Here is a 19,207-nt window from a genome sequence, read left to right as displayed (position 1 = left end):
GATTTATGTTTAGTAATTAGGAAGATTTGCCTCATAACTCTTCAGAATCAGAAATAAATCAACCACCACAAAAAGAAAACGCTTTTACCAACAGTAGCACCTGGCACTCCCATACTGTAAGTTGCAAACCTTGACAAATACAGGAACCTCTAATTAGATGGATACAATTTCTGCATGGAAGAAATGGCAGAACTAAGAACAAGTTACAGTGTTGTGATTTTGCTGTAAATTGGCTATTTCAGCAATCGTAATGTCAAAGGAGGCATTGGACTGGCACTGTGTTGCAAATGTCTTATTTCAAAAAAAGATACTGTAGAGCTGGAAATGGTTCTGAAAAGGGAAGCCAAAATGATCAAGGGGCTGAAGTAACTTCCCTAGGAAAAGGGTATGCTCCTTACAGGTCTTTTTTTCCTCAGGAAAAAGATAAGGAGGGATATAACGGAACTGTGTAAGGTTATATAAGTTGTGGAGAAAGTGAATGGAGTTTTGCTCCTCCCTACCTCATAATACTACAACTTGGGGACAAGTAAATGAATGTTGAATATTCAGGACAGACAAAATAAAATACTTATTCACACAGTGCAGAGTTGAACTATGGAATTCGCTCTAACAAGATGTAGTGATGGCCACCAATATGGATGGCTTTGAAAGAGGACTTGGCAGATTCATGGAGGATAAGTCTATCAATGGCTACTAGCCATCATGGCTATGCTCTGCCCTCATGGTTGGAGGCAGTAGGCCTCTGAATCCTGGTTGCTGGGAACAGCATGTGGAGAGAGTGCTGTTGACTCAGGTTCTTCTGGTGGGCTTCCCATAGGCACCTGGTTGGCCACTGTGAAAGCAGAATGCTGGACAAGATGGGCCATTGGTCTGAGTGAGCAGGGCTCTTCCTATGCGAATAGAAAAATAATGTCAGGAAGCAGGCCTCAGTTGTTATTTACCATCTGATGTATGATGTCTACTTAAGCCAGCCTCAAAAAAAGTCACTATCTGCTGCCACTATGTAGTAATCTGAAGTAATGGCATGGAAAATACCAGCCCTGGGACCTGTTAGTCTTGGTTCTACCCCTATGCAGAATAATGGAGACTTTCATATATTCTAATTACATTATACAGTGATACCTCAGGTTAAGAACTTAATTCATTCTGGAGGTCCGTTCTTAACCTGAAACTGTTCTTAACCTGAGGTACCACTTTAGCTAATGGGGCCTCTCACTGCTGCTGCGCTGCAGCAGCACGATTTCTGTTCTCATCCTGAAGCAAAGTTCTTAACCCAAGGTACTATTTCTGGGTTAGTGGAGTCTGTAACCTGAAGTGTCTGTGACCTGAAGCATCTGTAACCCAAGGTACCACTGTATATAACTCACATAATAATGGAGACTTTCATATACCGTAGTCTAGGATTCACCACAATATAAACTCATGTCAGATCAGAATATCATAGATTCAGGTAGGTAGCTGTGTTGGTCTGACACAGTTGAAATAAATGAATGAATGAATGAATGAATAGTACAGTAGCACCTTAGAGACCAACTAAGTTTGTTCTGGGTATAAACCTTCGTGTGCATGCACACTTCTTCAGATTGAGGTCGATGGACTTCATGGTCTCTAAGGTGCTGCTAAACAATTTTTTAATTTATTTTGACAGAATATCATATTCTATCTTAAAATTTTCTGAATACCATTTTCTGTGGGAAATATATGAGCTGTTGTTTTTTTCTTGGCTTACTTTCAACATGAGCAGATTAGCAGGGATAAGAAGTGGTCAATATTAAGGAAGAGCCTGAATTTCTTTCTCTTAATTTTTTAAAATGTTATGTACAATTCATAGCCTTCCAGCTGTTCAATAAGTACATGCCAAGTTATATGGCAAGACTGCATATATGTTTGTTTCCCTCTACAGCAGGTATGGCCAAACCTGGCCCTCCAGCTGTTTTGGGACTACAGTTTCCATCATCCCTGACCACTGGTCCTGTTAGCTAGGGATGATGGGAGTTGTAGTCCCAAAACAGATGGAGGGCCAGGTTTGGCCATGCCTGCACAGTATTGCTTCTGGACAATATATTAGGACCTGAAGTATCTAGAATTGCACACTTTCCCCAAAGCAAATTTATTGTTTCCCACTAGTGATCAGACACTTTAACTCTCTTGCAACAATTTAAAACATATGTTTTAAAGGTTAAAGGCCAGAACTGACAAGTGGATAGTTTCTAGTTGTTTTCAAAATCCTTTTCAAGTACCATTCAGCATGATGTTGAGTTTTGGAATTCCTCTCTCCAATCATGCATTGAATTGTCTTGCACATCATGCCAACAACAACAGAAAATATCCAAGATGGTTGCATTGAGGGCAATAAAATGTAGCAAAATGGCTTTTTAAATAATGTTGCCACAGTATGTTTCTTTAGCAAAGGCATTTTAACGCCTTTTAAATTGTATTTTCTTGGCACTGGAGAAACATTACCCTACAAAACCTGAAATGGAAAAATATGTCAGAAATATATGCATAAAGATCAAGTGTGGTTTAGATAGCACTGATGCATTTTACTATCTTTCTATATTTATTTAAAAATTCTTTCACTTTTCATTTAAAAATGTGTGTTACTGTGCCTAAACATTTGTCTCTGCAGAGCAAGGCAGCTTCCCTGCCCAACAAATTTATTGCAAATTAATGCTTTATACTAAAGCAGTGCTTTATTTCCCTAAGTGCAATGTAGGACACATTGAATGGAACTCTGGATTTGCGGATAGGATGTGCTGATGTAGCAAATGCAGTCCATATTGGTCTTTAGCCTATGCGGGTAGACTACCCTCCTGTAGGAGCAGATGAAAATAATAATAAGAGCAGTGACTTTTTCTGTGCAATGTCATTTTTCTGAAGCTTCTGTTTCAGGGAACTTCTCTGAAACTTCACATTTAGTGCTAAATTGCTGGATTAAAAGAGACAATGAAACTCACATATACCTTGGAACTGATTGAGTCCACTCAAGAATGAGGATTATCTTGGAGTCATGAAAAAAACACAACTGAACTCTTTTTGTACAATTTCTCTTCCCCCCCCCCAGTGGTCCTGAAGTTGCCATTGGATGCAACTAATATTTATGTATTTCATTTACTAATATCAAACCCCATGACTAGGAAGATGAGAAATTAAAAATGTTATCAAATGTATCAACCTCAAAACTATTTTTACTCCCCTGAAATTATCTGGATATTTTTCCTTCACAATTTGTTGGCATTGAATTTTGTCCAAGACAAAATTTCCACCTCATCACATGAGATACGTTACTAGTTATATAAAAACTCATTGGATTCCTTTAAAATTCCTGGTATGCCTCCAAATTCAACTTGAATTTTGTATCGGATGAAAATTGATCTCAACTCTAAATATTGACATCAGTAGTACTGGGCTGATATGTGAATAATGCCTCTGTGTGTGTGTTCAGTTTCACAGGAATCTGAAATAAAGACATCATGTTTGAAAATTGCTACTCTGTGGAAATAGAATTTCCCATGAAATTGCTGGCAAACACTTAACTGCAAATTTGTGAATGAGATGTTTTAATTAAAATCTAATTTTATTGAAGGAACTAGCTTCCAATGATTAAACTTATGCCCCTTTAAAATATAGCTTACGGGGGTACTAGGCTAAAGCATTTAATCTCCTAAAGCATCTCAACTGGAGCTCTCTCATGGGATATGCCATTAGTCATTCTCTCACACAAGCTTTCACGTTATTTTGCAAGACTTACAGTATCGAGCAAGCAGAGAGGTCTGTCCTTTATGTTTCTGTTGCTACCAAAGTTGAAGATTTGTGTGTGTGTGTGTGGAGAGAGAGAGAGAGAGAGAGAGAGAGAAGATTCCTATTTACAAAGCCTTTGCTAACCAAGGAATTTGATTTAGCATTGCTTCCTGTGTGCGTTGCATTCAATGTATACCGCATGTCCAAATAGACCACAGAAACCTACAATATGTGGCATAACAGTAAAAGCCTGAAAATGAGCAGGTAGAAAAGTAAAGAATGGCTGCAATGGCTTGGGGCTGTGGCCTGTGCATTGGGTGGAATTCAGTGCTGCACTCTATCTGCTTGCCAGACAGAATGATCCCCATTTGCCCTGTTGTGGGGATTCCCCCAATCCACCCCAAGCCACTTTCAGGGATGCAGAGGGCACATGGAGGAGGACAGCAGGGCTTATGCTGGTGAGGCTTATTGCGTGGACAGGCCGAGTCCCCCAGATCCCAAGCGCCCCACCCCGTCATGTGGAATAACGACTCAAGACAACGTGCTATGGGATTAAATTGGCCACAACTTTATTAAATTTCAAATGTGGGTAGACCTTGGCTCAGGCACTGGGAATTATCCCTCTCCAGTCCCCAGCCGGGGACCTAGGGAGCATCAGGGTTATCCAGTGTGTGTGGGGGGGGGATGGGCCGGCTCTGGAGAACATATGTTCAAGCAGAGATAGCCACCCCCGTTACACCGCTGCCGCAGGGGAGAGCAATGACGACCTCTCGGCATACGGTCAAAGCCTCCCTTCAGAAACCCTTTTAACGGGGAACCCTGGTATCGCCGCTGCAAAGAGGAAGATAGACTAAAGGATTCCGCCCAAGGCCTGATACTGCCAAAGTTGTGACGTTTTGCTACGGGAAAGGCAAAACCTGCCAATGCAGGGGAATTCCTTTCCGGCCCTTTAACAGCAACCTTGACGTAACAGTGCCAGCATACCCGTGAAGAAAAGTTAACTTGCGAAATAAGAAATTAACTGAGGGTGGGTAGGGTGGGAGAAGCTCTGGAGCCAAGTGAGGATTCCCAGGTAAGATCCTACCTCTATTGTGTGGGCAGGTAGTCCCTCCCCTCCCTGGCCTGGTCTCCTTGGCAACACTTCCTCCAGGCGGTATTGGACAACTGACTGAGGTAGGCAGAGACCTCCTGGTATCCCACCTGAGGGAAGGCGAAGCCAAGCCTATGCTGATGGAGCCACTCCAGTTCCAGGGGCTGCGTATAGGCTCTGTGTATAGGTGTCCCCCCCACTTATGTGGGGGCTATGTTCTGGGCCCCCATATGCATATGTGAAATTGTGTAAAGTGGGGAATCCACAAATGGAATTGAAGCTCTGGGACTGGAGGACATGGCGGTGGCAGCTGCACTACGCTGCACATCAGCTGTTAGGTGGCGAGGCTGAGAAGCATAAACAAAGCTCCGCTGCACCTCCAGTCTCTTCAGGCTTTCTCTGTCCTCACTGATGACATTGATATCCGGGGAGGGTCTCCTCATGAACCACGAAGACTCTTGAGCCCTCTCCTGCCATTTCTGGGTTTGAGTTGATTGGTTGGTTTCCAGGTACCGTACATATACATGCTGGGCAGGACGCCTGTACCTTACCTCCCCCTTTTTATGATGTTGAAATGAAAATCATGTGGTATGTGTCTTGGGGGATCAGAAAAAGTTGCTTGGGCGGATGTATTATGCCCCTGTGCTAGGGGTTAATTACCTCTGCTCTAAAGCAAATGGAACAATTTGACAAAAAAATACATCACATAAAATCATGAAATAATTACACTTCTTCACAGTGGCTGTAATGAAATGTAACATTACATTGCAGTCGCTTTAGATTGCCATGGGCAAGATATAGTGGCTAACAAATCTGATGAGTAAAATAAACGAACAAATAAATAAAATCCAGTGGTCCTGGAATGTGCTCAATATTTCTCTACAGTGATAACTTGCTGGGCTGTAGCCTACCTGGAAAAAAGTTGAGTTATTCTTTCTAAAAAGCTTTTGTTAAACCTTACTTATTTCCTGGAACAGTCATACAGTTCTGATGTCTGCAATGCAATTTGGCATATCAGTTCTCAAGTAGGGACTGAGTAATATTCCTGTACCTAGAAGTGAGTAACATCTGCCCCACAGCAATCCACCATTGATTTACCAATCACTTACAAAGCACCTAATACGATCTGAGTGCTGTGCCGAGATAGAGAGTCCCTGCCCACAAGTTTACAATCTAAAAAGACCTGACGCAAAAGGAAAAAGGAGCGAGGAGGGAAGAGAAAGCAGATTTGTGTATTAGAGACACATCAGCTGCTGCAGTTATGCAGCAGTCTTATTACAAATAAGAGAAGTGGAAATTAAGTATTCCACACTGAGCAACAATATTTTGCACTACCCATCTTTTCAGTCACCTTAAAACACATTTGGATTTCTGAAATTATATGGCGAGCAAGTATTCAGAATACTGAGAGCTGCATATGCCACCAGTTCAGGCTACGTGCCACTTAGCAAAGACCAAAAGCTGCAAGTGGCAATGAGGGGGCAAATGTTAATTGAACTGCTGTGCTGTTGCTAGCATGGAGAGTAGCCACCAACAGAAACAAGATGGCTGCCCCAGACATGCCCTATTGGAGCTAGAAGATCACATCGTTAGCTCTGCAAGGGCTTATGGGTTATGAGGAAACCATACACAGATGACTAATTTTTTTATGGTTCACAGCCAAGCAAAGTGAAATTCAGCAGCTGTTCAGGACAAGTGACCACTCTAACGGCTGGAATATAACCCACTAAATAGAGAGGGAATTGCATGAGAGCAAGAGGTTAGCAGTGATTATCGGCAGGTGAGTGCTTTATTGAAGTTGAAAGACCATTAACATTGATGGAGTAATTATTTCAACTTGAAAGTAATTACCTTGATGGGTGATAACTTCTCCAGTGTTCCCAGATTGGATTGGGCCAAACAGTTGTGAACTCCTGAAGCCTAGAAAAATATTACAACAATACTGCAATGTTTAAATTACTGAACTAACTGTTAGAGTGTTTTAATTATGCCTAACAGTGGAGGTGTTTTTTTAAGTTGCAGCGCACAGTGAACTCTCAAATAGAGAGACATTTACTTTATAATCCTAGTGAAATGACCCACACGTAGCACAGGCACCTCAAATTATTCATGTTATTTGAATTCAGCTTTCAAGATGCAGAATTTGCTTCCTAAATAGAGCTGGTCAGGAATGGCTGACCCTAACTTTATTGTACCTTTGAACTGAGGAGGCTTCAGTGGAAAATAAACCATTGTCTCTTAATCTGTTAATAATAAGAGCTTGATAGAAGTGTGTAAAATAAGCCTTGCAATCAAAGGGATTCATAAACTGTGCTGATATATTCATTCTCCAGGTTATTCATCATTGACTGTCAAGAAACTGAATGGCTCTGTTCAGGTGTGTATTTGGCTATAAATGAACATGTGTGGGTGGCTGATCAGCATAGTGCTTTCTGGCCAGCCCTTGACCTCCACACATTTATTGATATCATTCATATGGAGCCCACGACAACCTGCAACATAGAAGGTCTCAGATTGTGCATACAGTTGTTGGCATCTATCTCTCTCTCAAGACAATGGAGTGGTCCTAAGGAAATCAGATCAATACATTTGGCACCAGCTTCGCTTCTGGAGTTGCCAGAAGGAGGCTATGAGGTGCCATCCAACCATCTTAGAGACTCCAGTCTGGATTTATGTAGGGTTTACTCCTCCTTTTGAAGATATCGCACAAGGCAGTGGAGGTTTAGGAGCCTATATCTGCCTGATATGGGTGTGTAGACTCTATGCAGCTAGCAGAGATGAATGTGTGGAGGTCAGAGAATAAGGCTCAGAGGTCTTGTGCATGGCTTAAGTCAAACATCGGTAGTAAAACAAAGAAAGAAGAAAAGTAAATGGGAAGTTACTCATTAGATAGAAGATAAATAACTTGGAGAGAAAAAGGTTCAAACGTTTTTTAAATCAATCTGTTTAAAAAATAACAAGTCATTATATAGAATATAAATGTGTTTCTATTTCACTTCTCCACCAGGTGGCTCAGACATGACAGAAAAGGGAAATGGACTATAAGGGAGGAGGGAAAAAGCAAACTCAGGCAATATTTCTTGGTTGCAGAACTTTTGTTATGGCCAGCTGGTATGGGAAATATTTCAAAGCGAGGTGAAGTCAAAATTGCTGGTGTTTCAGCAGAGCAAATAGAGAGCGTCTGTAGCCCCATCTCTTTCCCCTCTCCTCGCTGTCTTTCAGTTTCCTTTATAAAAGCCACTTCAATAGATACATAGGTCATGGGCATGGGGGGGGGGGAATCCATGTGGATAAGAACCACAAGATTTTCAATGAATTCCATCCTTAGTCTGGGGAAAAGGATGGGCTGGGGAAACCCAGCCAGATGGGTAGGGTATAAATAATAAATTGGAAATGTATAATAATAAATTGTATTATTATTATAAAAATATATGGAGAAAGAAACTCCCAAACCCCAGGAAAGCTTGTGAGTAAATTCAGTAAATGTAATAATGAAATGTCTTAGCAGACATTTGGAATAATATTGTGAACACGTCACATAGATGGTCCCATATGCCTTTGCAGCTAACACACATGCAAAGAAATATATTCCTGAATTGATAGAACAATGTAGGCAGAAGAGGACTTATATGCATCGCTGGTGACTATGCCTGCAGGTAGAAAGTTTCTGGAACAGGGTGCTTCAATATATGGCTGTTTTTGGAGGGCTAATCAATTGTGAAAACTCCAAAGGTGGCATTGTTATCCATTGGTTGCTACCAGGTTCTTATTACACAAAACCTGAGAAGTTCCATGGAGTTGTCCAAAGGTGGTTGATACAGCACTTTAGAAGATAGTGTCCTTTTCTTTCAAGGACCCTGTTTTTTATTTAAAGATCATTTCTATCTTGATTCCCAGCTCTCAAGAAGCAATTTCTCTTAGAAGCTAGCCAACACCTTGCAGCAACCCCTTCCCTCTCTAGCTTTTTGCCATGGGTGCTGTTCTTGTGTTTGACAGTCGTCATACCTGTTTGTTGAAAGGCTGTGCAAATTATCTGGATTATTTAAAAGGTAGCCATAGCAATTAGAATCATTCCACTGAACATCAGCCAGGTGCCCTATGTCTCCAAAAAGTCACATTGCATTATATATTTTATAACTTGAATCTTAGGCTTTTGGACAGGGATCAGGGAATGAATTTTACTGTGTACATTCCTTTTCAGTGATTATGGCTCTGTTTTATTTTTTGCTAGAGCAATTACTAAAGTCATGGCTGATACCTATGCCCACTAGAGTTTGGTTGAGTTTTTCCTTTCCTCCTTCTTTTTTAAAGGATGGTTATTGATCTCTTGCTGAGCTGAGATTTCAGTTTTATGCCAGATAGCTTGATTAATGGGTTGGTTTCTGTAAGTGGACTGAATGGGGATAGGAAGCACAGGCTGCCCATACTGCCAGCCCTAAATCCGTCAAGACACATAGCTCATTATGAAACAGTTATCAAGTATACATGAAAAATTAATTGGGCTCAGTTTGATTCTGAAAAGAATCAGCCTTCTACTTGGCGGTCCCCCCAATCTTTCCAGATGTTGCGCACCAGCCCCTCGAGGAACAGCAAAGGGAGATGTATTAATACGTTGTATTGATTAGATCAAGACCCCTGACAGTTATTTGTAGAGATACCATCTGGCGGCTGTTCGAATTCCTTCACCAAAAACAGGACGTGACATGTTATTAATCTCAACTCTCTAAGTATAGACAGTTGCCTTTTCTGCTAAACCGCATTTTACCATTCCGTAGGAGATGAATGCAGACCTGAAGGGTGCTGAAATTAAGGTTATTACACAAATTGAGCCATATGGTCCAAATATTTCAGCAAGAAAATTGCCAGGCAATAAAAATTGCTCCTGCCTTCCTAATGGTGTAAATTACAGTTTAACCATGGCTCTAATGATGTCCTTCTGCCGCGCTTAACTACTGTTACATGAAGGACATTGTTTTAAAAATATAAAAAACAAGTAAATGCCAGCAGCGTGTTTTACAATCTGTTAGTGTGTCATTAAGAACACTGTCAGAATTACATAAACATAATGGCAGGCAACCTAGCATACAAAAAAAGAACAAGTATAGAAATAGAGTGTCTTGAAAACTCAGCAGAGTCAAGAGCTCTTTCAGTTTTTGGATCTGCTCCAATCTGCAGTTATTTCTGCTCATCACATTTTTCAATAGGTTTTTTAAAAAAACAAAACAAAACAACACAGTATGCAAATTCGTATGGAAGCCACAGTGCAGTGGTCCATGTGGAAAAGGTCGTGAGTGTGTACTCTAGGCCTTGTTCCTAGTTTTACCCATCAGCAGCTCCATGTTGGATCATCATTATCATATTATTATTATTATTATTATTATTATTATTATTATTATTATTATTACTGTTGCTGCTGCTGCTCATTACCCACCCTTCACCGTAAGGTCTCAGGGTGGGTTACGACATTAAAAACATTTCCAGGACCTCAACTGAAAGGTTCACTTTTCCATCAAGTGGCTTAATAGATCATATAGGGTCAGAGCAATTATTACAATTATAATTATTTATTGTAATTTATTACCTACCCTCAGGGCTGGATTTAGGTTTGATGAGGCCCTAAGCTACTGAAGGTAATGGGGCCCTTTATATGTCCAGCTGTCCTTTGTCAACAACAAATTGTCACTGTTTTTTGTTTTTTTAAAATAATTTTTATTAACAGGCCAATCAAATCTTATTAATTCCAAATCACATTAGTTCCAAATTATACATCCAATTTTTTTTACAATTTTATTGGGGGTACCCATACTTCGCGCTCCGAAAGGGATCCAAACATCACTCTTGCTGCTGCTTTAATTTCACAGTTCTGTCCAGTTCTGTCCAGATAATCTCTTTATTATTTTCCTCATTTTCTTGTTGTTATCATATGTTCCTTTCTTTGTGATCTCTGATAATCTTCACAAGCGGGTTGAAAACAAACATGTCCTGTGTGGATTTTACACTCTCCAAGAGCCATATCTCATAAAGGACAGCTCCGTAAAGAACATTCCTACAGTCTGTCCGTTGATTTCCACCAGCCTGCTCTGTATCTCAGGGGGCCCTGCGAGGTCAAATTCACATTCTGATAACCATGCATTCACATTCTGATGACCATGGTCCTCCTCCCCCCGTCCTCCTGTGGGCAGGCCTGTCTTGACAAATCTCCATTTGCAACTGCGTCAGTGAGGCCGTGGAACAACCAAGAGGGCCCCCCCCCCTGCCAGTCTTGGCACCTGAGAGGGCCGTAGGGAAGGAGGCAGGCTTTCAGGTGTTTGGGGACTGAGTTGTTCAGGGCTTTAAACACTAATGTGAGCACGTTGACTTGGGCCCAGAAACAATCTGACAACCAATGCAATTGTTTTAAAACAGAACCCCAGCCAGCAATCTGGCTCCTGCATTTTGGACTAATTGAAGTTTCTGAGTCATCTTCAAGGGAGGCCACACACAGAACACAGTACAATAATCCAAAATTGCCAGTCTGTCGTTCTGTCTGGACACCGAGGTCCACCTCTGAGGGCTTTTGGGCAGTTCCCTCACTGCAAATGTGAGGTTACAGGGAACCAGGCAGAGGGCCTTCTCCATGGTGGCACCTGCCCTGTAGAACGCCCTCTCTTCAGGTGTCAAGGAAATAAGTAACTATCTGGCTTTTAGAAGACATCTGTTTTTAATGTTCAATGTTTTATTGTGTTTTTAATATTCTGTTGGGAGCCTCCCAGAGTGGCTGGGGAAACCAAGCCAGATAGGTGGGGTATAAATAAAAATATATATATTATTATTATTATGAATACAGTGAGCCCACATTCAGCCCATCACTGCCTCTAAGCACTAGTCTAACACCTCAACTGCCTCTTCTGATTCAGTTGGAACAGAGAGATAGATCCATGATCACTGATTATAGAGTTAGTGAACAGTGAAGACCAGTAAAAATGTATTTATAAAAATATTAATATACTTCCCACACATATAAAATATCAAGGTGGTGTATGACAACATGTATACATACAATAAAGCATAAGATATATAAAAAGCAAAGCAAAACAATTGTTAAAATGACCAACTCATCTTGAGAGAGATGTAAACAGCTGAATAGGCAGGTATAAAGAACATTATTCATTTATTTATTTATTTTTTATACCTCCCTATACCTGTAGATCTTGGGGCTGTTCACAACATAAAATCACAATATAAAAAACAGAAAATACATGATAAAAACAAAAACAACCCAATCATTCTCCCTTCTACAACACATTTTATAAGGGCATCAGATGTCAATCAGTCAAAGGCCTGGTTAAAGAGGAACGTTTTCACCTGGCACCTAAAGGTGCCAGCTAAACCTCCCTGGGAGAGCATTCCACAAATGGGGAGCCACTGCAGAAAAGGCAGGTTCTTGTGTTGCCTCCCTCCAGACCTCTTGTGGAGGAGGCACACGAAGAAGGGCCTCAGAAGATAGTTTCATATGCAAAGAGGCGATCCTTGATATACTGGGATCCTGAGCCATCTTCAAGAGTCATTGGAAAGATAGTAGCAAGGGTGCTTGGTAAATCTCTGCTGGAAGAGTATTCCACAGCTTGTGACCTCCAGCAATGAATGCCTGACTTCTAGTTGAAGTCATTTGAGCTCCTTGAAACACAGATGACAACTAACAGTGCTCTTCTAGATAATCTCAGCAGTCAAGCTGGGAAATAAAGGCTGGGTGCAAGGGCTGGAGTGATGCAGAAGAGCCAGAAACATTGCGGGAAGGGACATGGCTCACTGTTACAACATTTGCTCTGCATGCAGGAAGTCCCAGGTTCAATCTGTGGCATCTCCAGGTAGGAGATAATAGTTTCAGTGAATAGTTTTATCTGAGGTAAGACCTATTTACTGTAGGCATACACTGCTTGAGCATGCTACTGTGGAAGAGGAATAGTGTTTTAATAGTTAATAGGAAAGTTCATTTAGTAAATTGTGTCCAGCCTCTTCCAAGGTCACCTTGAATGAACTTGGATCCAAGATCTTCCAAAAGAAAGCACAGGATTTCAGATCATTTTTCTGAGCCAGGTACAGTGGTACCTCGGGTTACATACGCTTCAGGTTACAGACTCTGCTAACCCAGAAATAGTACCTCGGGTTAAGAACTTTACCTCAGGATGAGAACAGAAATCGTGCTCTGGTGGCGCGGCAGCAGCAAGAGGCCCCATTAGCTAAAGTGGTGCTTCAGGTTAAGAACAGTTTCAGGTTAAAAACGGACCTCCGGAACAAATTAAGTACTTAATCCGAGGTACCACTGTACTCAGATGGGGAATATTATTGTTACAAGTGTATGTCACTTATTACATCAATGTCTCAAAATAATTTATAACTATATCTTCCTCTCCCTTATGTAAACACAATTTAGAATTACACTTGATAGTAGATTATGGTTGCCATCTCCCTTTTTGGAGATAGCAGGAACCACCATAGGGATTGGAAAGTTCATTTAGTAAATGTCGTGTCCAGCCTCTTCCCAGTGGCGTAGCGTGGGTTGTCAGCACCCGGGGCAAGGCAAGTAATTTGCTCCCCCTAACCCTGAGTGAGCCAGGTAGGGGCAGAGAGCTGCGAGTGCGAGTGCGCTCCCCCGATGTTGCGCCCGGTGCGGCCGGCCCCCCCTGCCCCCCCCACGCTACACCACTGCCTCTTCCAAGGTCACCTTGAATGAACTTAGATCCAAGATCTTCCAAAAGAAATCACAGGATTTCAGATCATTTTTCTGAGCCAATCCAAATAATCCATCTGGCAGCCTCTTAATCCCCCCCCCCCCCCGTTGAAAACAACAGTGGGAGAATTAAGACATTGCAGTAAAAAAACAAGGTTGGGTTCTCCGCCATGATTCTCATTCTCCCCCTTCCTTAAAAACAAAACAAAAAACTTTTATCATTTTCAGTTTTATAAATCAACACACACCAAGCAATCCATATATAACAAGTCAACTTCTCTTCCTCCCCCCTCCACGGTTCGTTACAGTTATCCTTTAGTGCTGCATATTCTGATTACTCCATATTTTAACATATCCAATTCTTCCTTTGTTTATATTTTCACTGCTTGACGTGAGATGTTTACAGCATTCTTTCAAATACTCAACAAACATTTTCCAATTTGCTTTAAAATTTCTCCCTTTCTGTTCTCTTAATTTACCTGTTAAACTAGCCAGTTCAGCATACTCCATTAATTTAGCCTGCCATTCCTCCTTAGTCAAAATTGTACCTTCCTTCCATTTCTGGGTGTATCCCATTCAGGCCGTCATCGCATACATAAAGAGATGTTTCTGATCTTTAGGTACAGTGGAACCTCGTGTTACGTACCGCCCTCCTTACGCACGCTTCAGGTTATGTGCTCCACTAACCCGGAAGTAGATGCTCCCGGAATGAATTAAGTTCGTAACCTGAGGTACCACTGTATATCAAAACGTTCATTCTCCCCCTTCCCACTGATGTCACTCCATTACGTTCAGTATTGAAATATTGAGAGGCCAGGGAAGACTTCAGATATTATTCAGCTCAAATTTTAGTCTGAGCCAGAGAAGAACTGGGGTTTCTAATTCATTCTCCTCTCCACTGAGGCTAGCTTTAATTAACTTCCAAAGTTATTTTCTGGGCCTGGCTTGAGAGAACTTTTCTGGCATCTTTAAATCTCAGTCATAACAATTAGCCTTTGCTAATTCAGCATGGCCAGTGTTTGCAAAATCCACCCTGTGGAAGGATCCTTATACAATCTAGGGAAACCTGTTCTTTTGCTGTGATATTCTGCAATCAGATCCAGGTTCTGAAGCAAATGGTTGAAATAGATTAGTGTATGGAAAATCCCACTGCCTTTTTATGTTGAGAGTATTAAACAACAATCAGAGGTGTAGAAAATATTCATTCGAAGAAAGTAGTTTTCAGATAGAACTCTCAATATACAAACATATTTTTTTTTCCCAGAGAAAAGGTAAAATAATTTTGTTCTAATAGTCCAATGAAATAGTCAGACACTCGCACCAAGAAAAAGGCTTTTGTCATGTTTAGCCAGCAAAACTCTAGCAAAGTTGTTGATAATTTAAAAGCCGCCTACTCTGTGAAGAAAGAAAAAAAGGGAAAAGGAAATACCCAGCAGAGTAACTGAATGCAATGTGCTAAATGCACTTGCTTGTAGAATGCAGCCACTGACTTCTTTTATGAAGCTTTGTTTTCAAGTTAAAGCAAGAAACTCTCACTCTTGTTGGGACTGCAGCAAATCCCTAGCTGTCAAGGGGTGCCAAGAAAGGAAACAATTTATAGTCACTAAGTAGTGTCTCCTTTTAGGCCGTGATCAAATACAAACCCAGTTGCTTTTAATTGATGTAGGGCACAATCCACCAAGCGCTGGTGCCCTTCATTCATTTCAAAGAGCCTACATGGTATTCCTTTCTCCACTCAGGAGTCACCGGAATGAATGACGATTTTGCTGTGTATTTCTAAGTTACAGTGGAAGAGGTGAAATAATTCAGTTGGCTTTTATTTGTTAAGGTGTGGATTTATTATTGTTAGCTAAACAGGGCAGTTTCACATTTTTAAAGAGCCACTGGTTCGTATACTTTCATTTGTTTGCTCATTTCTATCCCTAAGATGTAGCACTGTAATAGCTTACAGATGTAGCTTACAATGACAGTTTGCAAATAAAGTCAACCAGACCCTCCAAGTGTCCTAATTTTCCAGGGACAGTCCCAGATTTACAGAAGTTGTCCTGGTTTCTGATTTGATCCTAGAATGTCCCGCTTTTCCTTAGGATGTTCCTATTTTCATTGAAGAAATGTTGGAGGGTATGGTTATGCAATCCCTGAGCCAAGGAGATAAGTACCTATACAACATCTGAAGGACCCATAGTTTTCCTATCTAGATCCACAGTATATAGCTTTATGCACGTCTGCCCCACATTTCCTCTGTACATATTAGGACACAAGCAAAGGGTTATTTAACTTCCCATTAGGAAGCACAACAGAAGTCTTTGGCAATTTTCTCACCCTACGTATCTTAATTGTTCATCCTCATTTGCCTGTCTCTCTCTCTCTCTCTCTCTCTCTCTCTCTCTCTCTCTCTCTCTCTCTCTCTCGGATAAGGAGTCATCAGTTGCATGTGGGGCAGCTGAAAGACTCTTAAGGGAATGTTTAGATCACGCGGCTCAAATTCTACTGGCATTTTAGGTTTTGCTCTGAAATTTTAATTGATTTTCTTTACTGTTATGGTATTTCAATGTGTTAGATTTTGTATGACCCTTTGTGGACCACTTACGGATTCCTTATATTGGGAGCTATATAAACTGTAGAGAAAAATAAATAAAAAGGAGGAAGTCATGGGGGGAACTGTGTATGCACCTCTGATATGTATGAGGACAAGAGTGACTTGGGTGGCACATGCACACATCCGTATATCCATATAGCATAAAGGTAAAGGTAAAGGTACCCCTGACTGTACGGGCCAGTCTTGACAGACTCTAGGGTTGTGCGCTCATCTCACTCTAGAGGCCAGGAGCCAGCGCTGTCCGCAGACACTTCCGGGTCACGTGGCCAGCATGACGAAGCTGCAGCTGGTGAACCGGCACCAGCGCAGCACACGGAAACGCCGTTTACCTTCCCGCTATAAAGCAGTACCTATTTATCTACTTGCACTTAAGGGTGCTTTCGAACTGCTAGGTGGGCAGGAGCTGGGACAGAACGACGGGAACTCACCCCGCCGCGGGGATTCGAACCGCCGACCATGCGATCGGCAAATCCTAGGCGCTGAGGTTTTACCCACAGCGCCACCCGCGTCCCTTCCATATAGCATAAGTAACCTTAATATAGTTCAAATAGGACATCTGTGTGTATATTTGTCTATGCATTGCATGTTACTTCTGCACACAAGGGAGGTGTGCCCAGTAAGCATATGAACCACATCCTCTTTGAGCTTTAGACATTGTGCCTTCAAAAACTAAGGGTGGCAAACAAAGAGAGAACAATGTGATGAAAAATAAATTTCCTCATAGAGCACTGGAAGCAGTCATTTTCTTAATGTCTCTGATTAATGGCACTCTTTGTTCTAACGATTACTCCCAAAGAAGTGATAAATAGCCATATTACCTGTCCATCAGCTCTCAGATGCCACAACAGTTCTCCTAATGCAGCTAATACTCTTCAAATCCTTTCCTGCATCCCAGGAAGGAAATGCCAGGGCATGTTGGGAGATCTTAAAACAGAACACAAAGCCCAGAGTGACAATCCTGGAAACTGCTGGATCACCAGATCAATAGATTCAAAGATGACTAGTTTGTGTAGCTTTGTGCAGTTTAAACATTTGTGCAGGGAGTCTACCCACGCAGAGTGTTATTGACAACCACAAATCAATGCTAATTTTTGATCCTTTTCAACCTACACAAACCTCTTGACCCTTTCACCACCTTTGGGGCACTTCAAGTAGTCAAAGGCAATCACAGGAGAAGGTATAAACTTGTCGGGATTTTGAAGGCTGAGTAGTTTTGATCATGCCCATGAGCTGAGCTGAAAAGTTTGTACAAGTGCCAAATGCATAGTTTTTTTGGGTGCTCTTGGGTTCCCACTCTTAATGAAAGGAGCTTTAAGCAACTCCTGTGTTCATTAACTGGGGAGGGAAGCGGGAAGCCGTCTGAAATATTCTAGAGGTGCACATTTGTTTGAAACCATTGTCACCCTGCTTCTCCTTGCTTTTGAGATGACTTTCAGACCAAACAACACAAATTATCTGCGTTTGAGTTATCAAGATTTGAAAATGTTCGTAAACTATGTTTTCATTGTTGTTTTTTAACATGAATATGGTACACCTATACTATAGGTCCTGTAGCATGGTCTGGGCTAATTTACTATAGCTGTTAGTAATGCTTTCCAAACTGAAGATCTCAGAGATTTTGATAGGTATATAAGCGATTCCCACTATGTCTCAGGTGAATATTTTCAGGGAGGCATACAGCTCAGTGGTAGAGCACATGCTTTGCTGGTTTGCTTCCACTGCCACTGGTGCAATGAAGGACTTCTTGGTGTTCTGCACCAACTTAGCTTCCCTAATGGTCTTCAAGGGCAGCTCAATGTGGAGCATATTATGTCCAATTTTAATGTAGGGTTAATGTGACAATTCCTGTGTAAGCTGAGAAGAGGAATACCTCAGAGTCACTGCAAGATACTCCTCTGCCTGAGCAAGCTGAACCACCTGTGCACTGACATCTGCTGCCTCCTCCTTCCTTGGCCCTTCCTCAGATGGAGGCACTGCAGGCAAGGTGGCAAGGACATATTATTCTGAATACAAGAGAATGGAGTGGAAGGAAGAATATTTTGTTGCAGTTACGTTCATTTCATTATTGAAAATAATTGGGCTTTGGCAAGTGAGAGGGTAGGAGAACCAAGATGCCTCCAGCCTAAGTGATAGGATATGATATAAATTGAAGTACAGTGGTACCTCGGGTTAAGTACTTAATTCGTTTCATAGGTCCGTACTTAACCTGAAACTGTTCTTAACCTGAAGCACCACTTTCGCTAATGGGACCTCCGGCTGCTGCCGCCAGAGCACAATTTCTGTTCTCATCCTGAAGCAACGTTCTTAACCTGAAGCACTATTTCTGGGTTAGCGGAGTCTGTAACCTGAAGTGTATGTAACCTGAAGCGTATGTAACCCAAGGTACCACTGTAAATGAATAAACAAACTTCCAGGTCTTGTACATATGAATAATTACTACATATTAAGGACGTACAGAGGAGCTCTGGCAAAACCTGCTCTCACCATTGGCATCCCAGCTGACTTATACTGAGATGGACTTACTGATGCATCTAGCTCAGTATTACCTACAGTATCTCCCACCCCTATCTGGAAATGTCAGGGAGTGACTCTGGGGCCTTTTGCATTCATGCAAAGCAGATGCTCTTTTGCTGAGCTACAGCCCTTCCCCGGAATCCCACTGTAGGAACCTACTGCCACATAATTGACTTAATCTTTTGGCAGTAAGTGAGGATCCAACCAACTAGTCTATAAAAGTCTCCAAACCCTAGATTCGTAGTAGCTGGAACAGATACAGGAACAGATGGGTGTTGAAGTGCATGCTGTCTTGAAGAAGTGGTAGCATGCCATGCTCAAGCCAAAGATTGTGTTTAGCACATCTTTTTAAACTAGCAGCTGTGAGCAATTCAGGGACCAAAACACGTGGGGAAAGGTCTAACCTTCCACCCACCCTCACCCCTCAATGTGATGGTCCTGCCAAAACATTCACTTCTCAAAGAAGCTTCAGTTGTGCTTGAAATTGCATCTTCTTGGGCAGGAATTTTAGTCAGGAGTGCAATACAAGGAAAATATTACCTTCCCGTGCACT

At 41.6% G+C, this 19,207-nt stretch overlaps 1 protein-coding gene across 7 annotated transcripts in view; it reads left to right on the top strand.

Moving 5' to 3' along the window:
• The window catches only part of USH2A (usherin), a 425,043-nt gene that overhangs the window by 361,871 nt on the left and 43,965 nt on the right, over positions 1-19,207 (top strand). The gene's annotated exons all lie outside the window — the stretch shown is intronic.

The sequence above is a fragment of the Podarcis melisellensis genome (genome assembly GCF_964234715.1).
Source record: "Podarcis melisellensis genome assembly, chromosome: 3".
NCBI classification, from domain to species: domain Eukaryota; kingdom Metazoa; phylum Chordata; class Lepidosauria; order Squamata; family Lacertidae; genus Podarcis; species Podarcis melisellensis.
The sequence above is the reverse complement of the archived record's forward strand: the minus strand, read 5'-3'. Positions and strand labels throughout refer to the sequence as shown.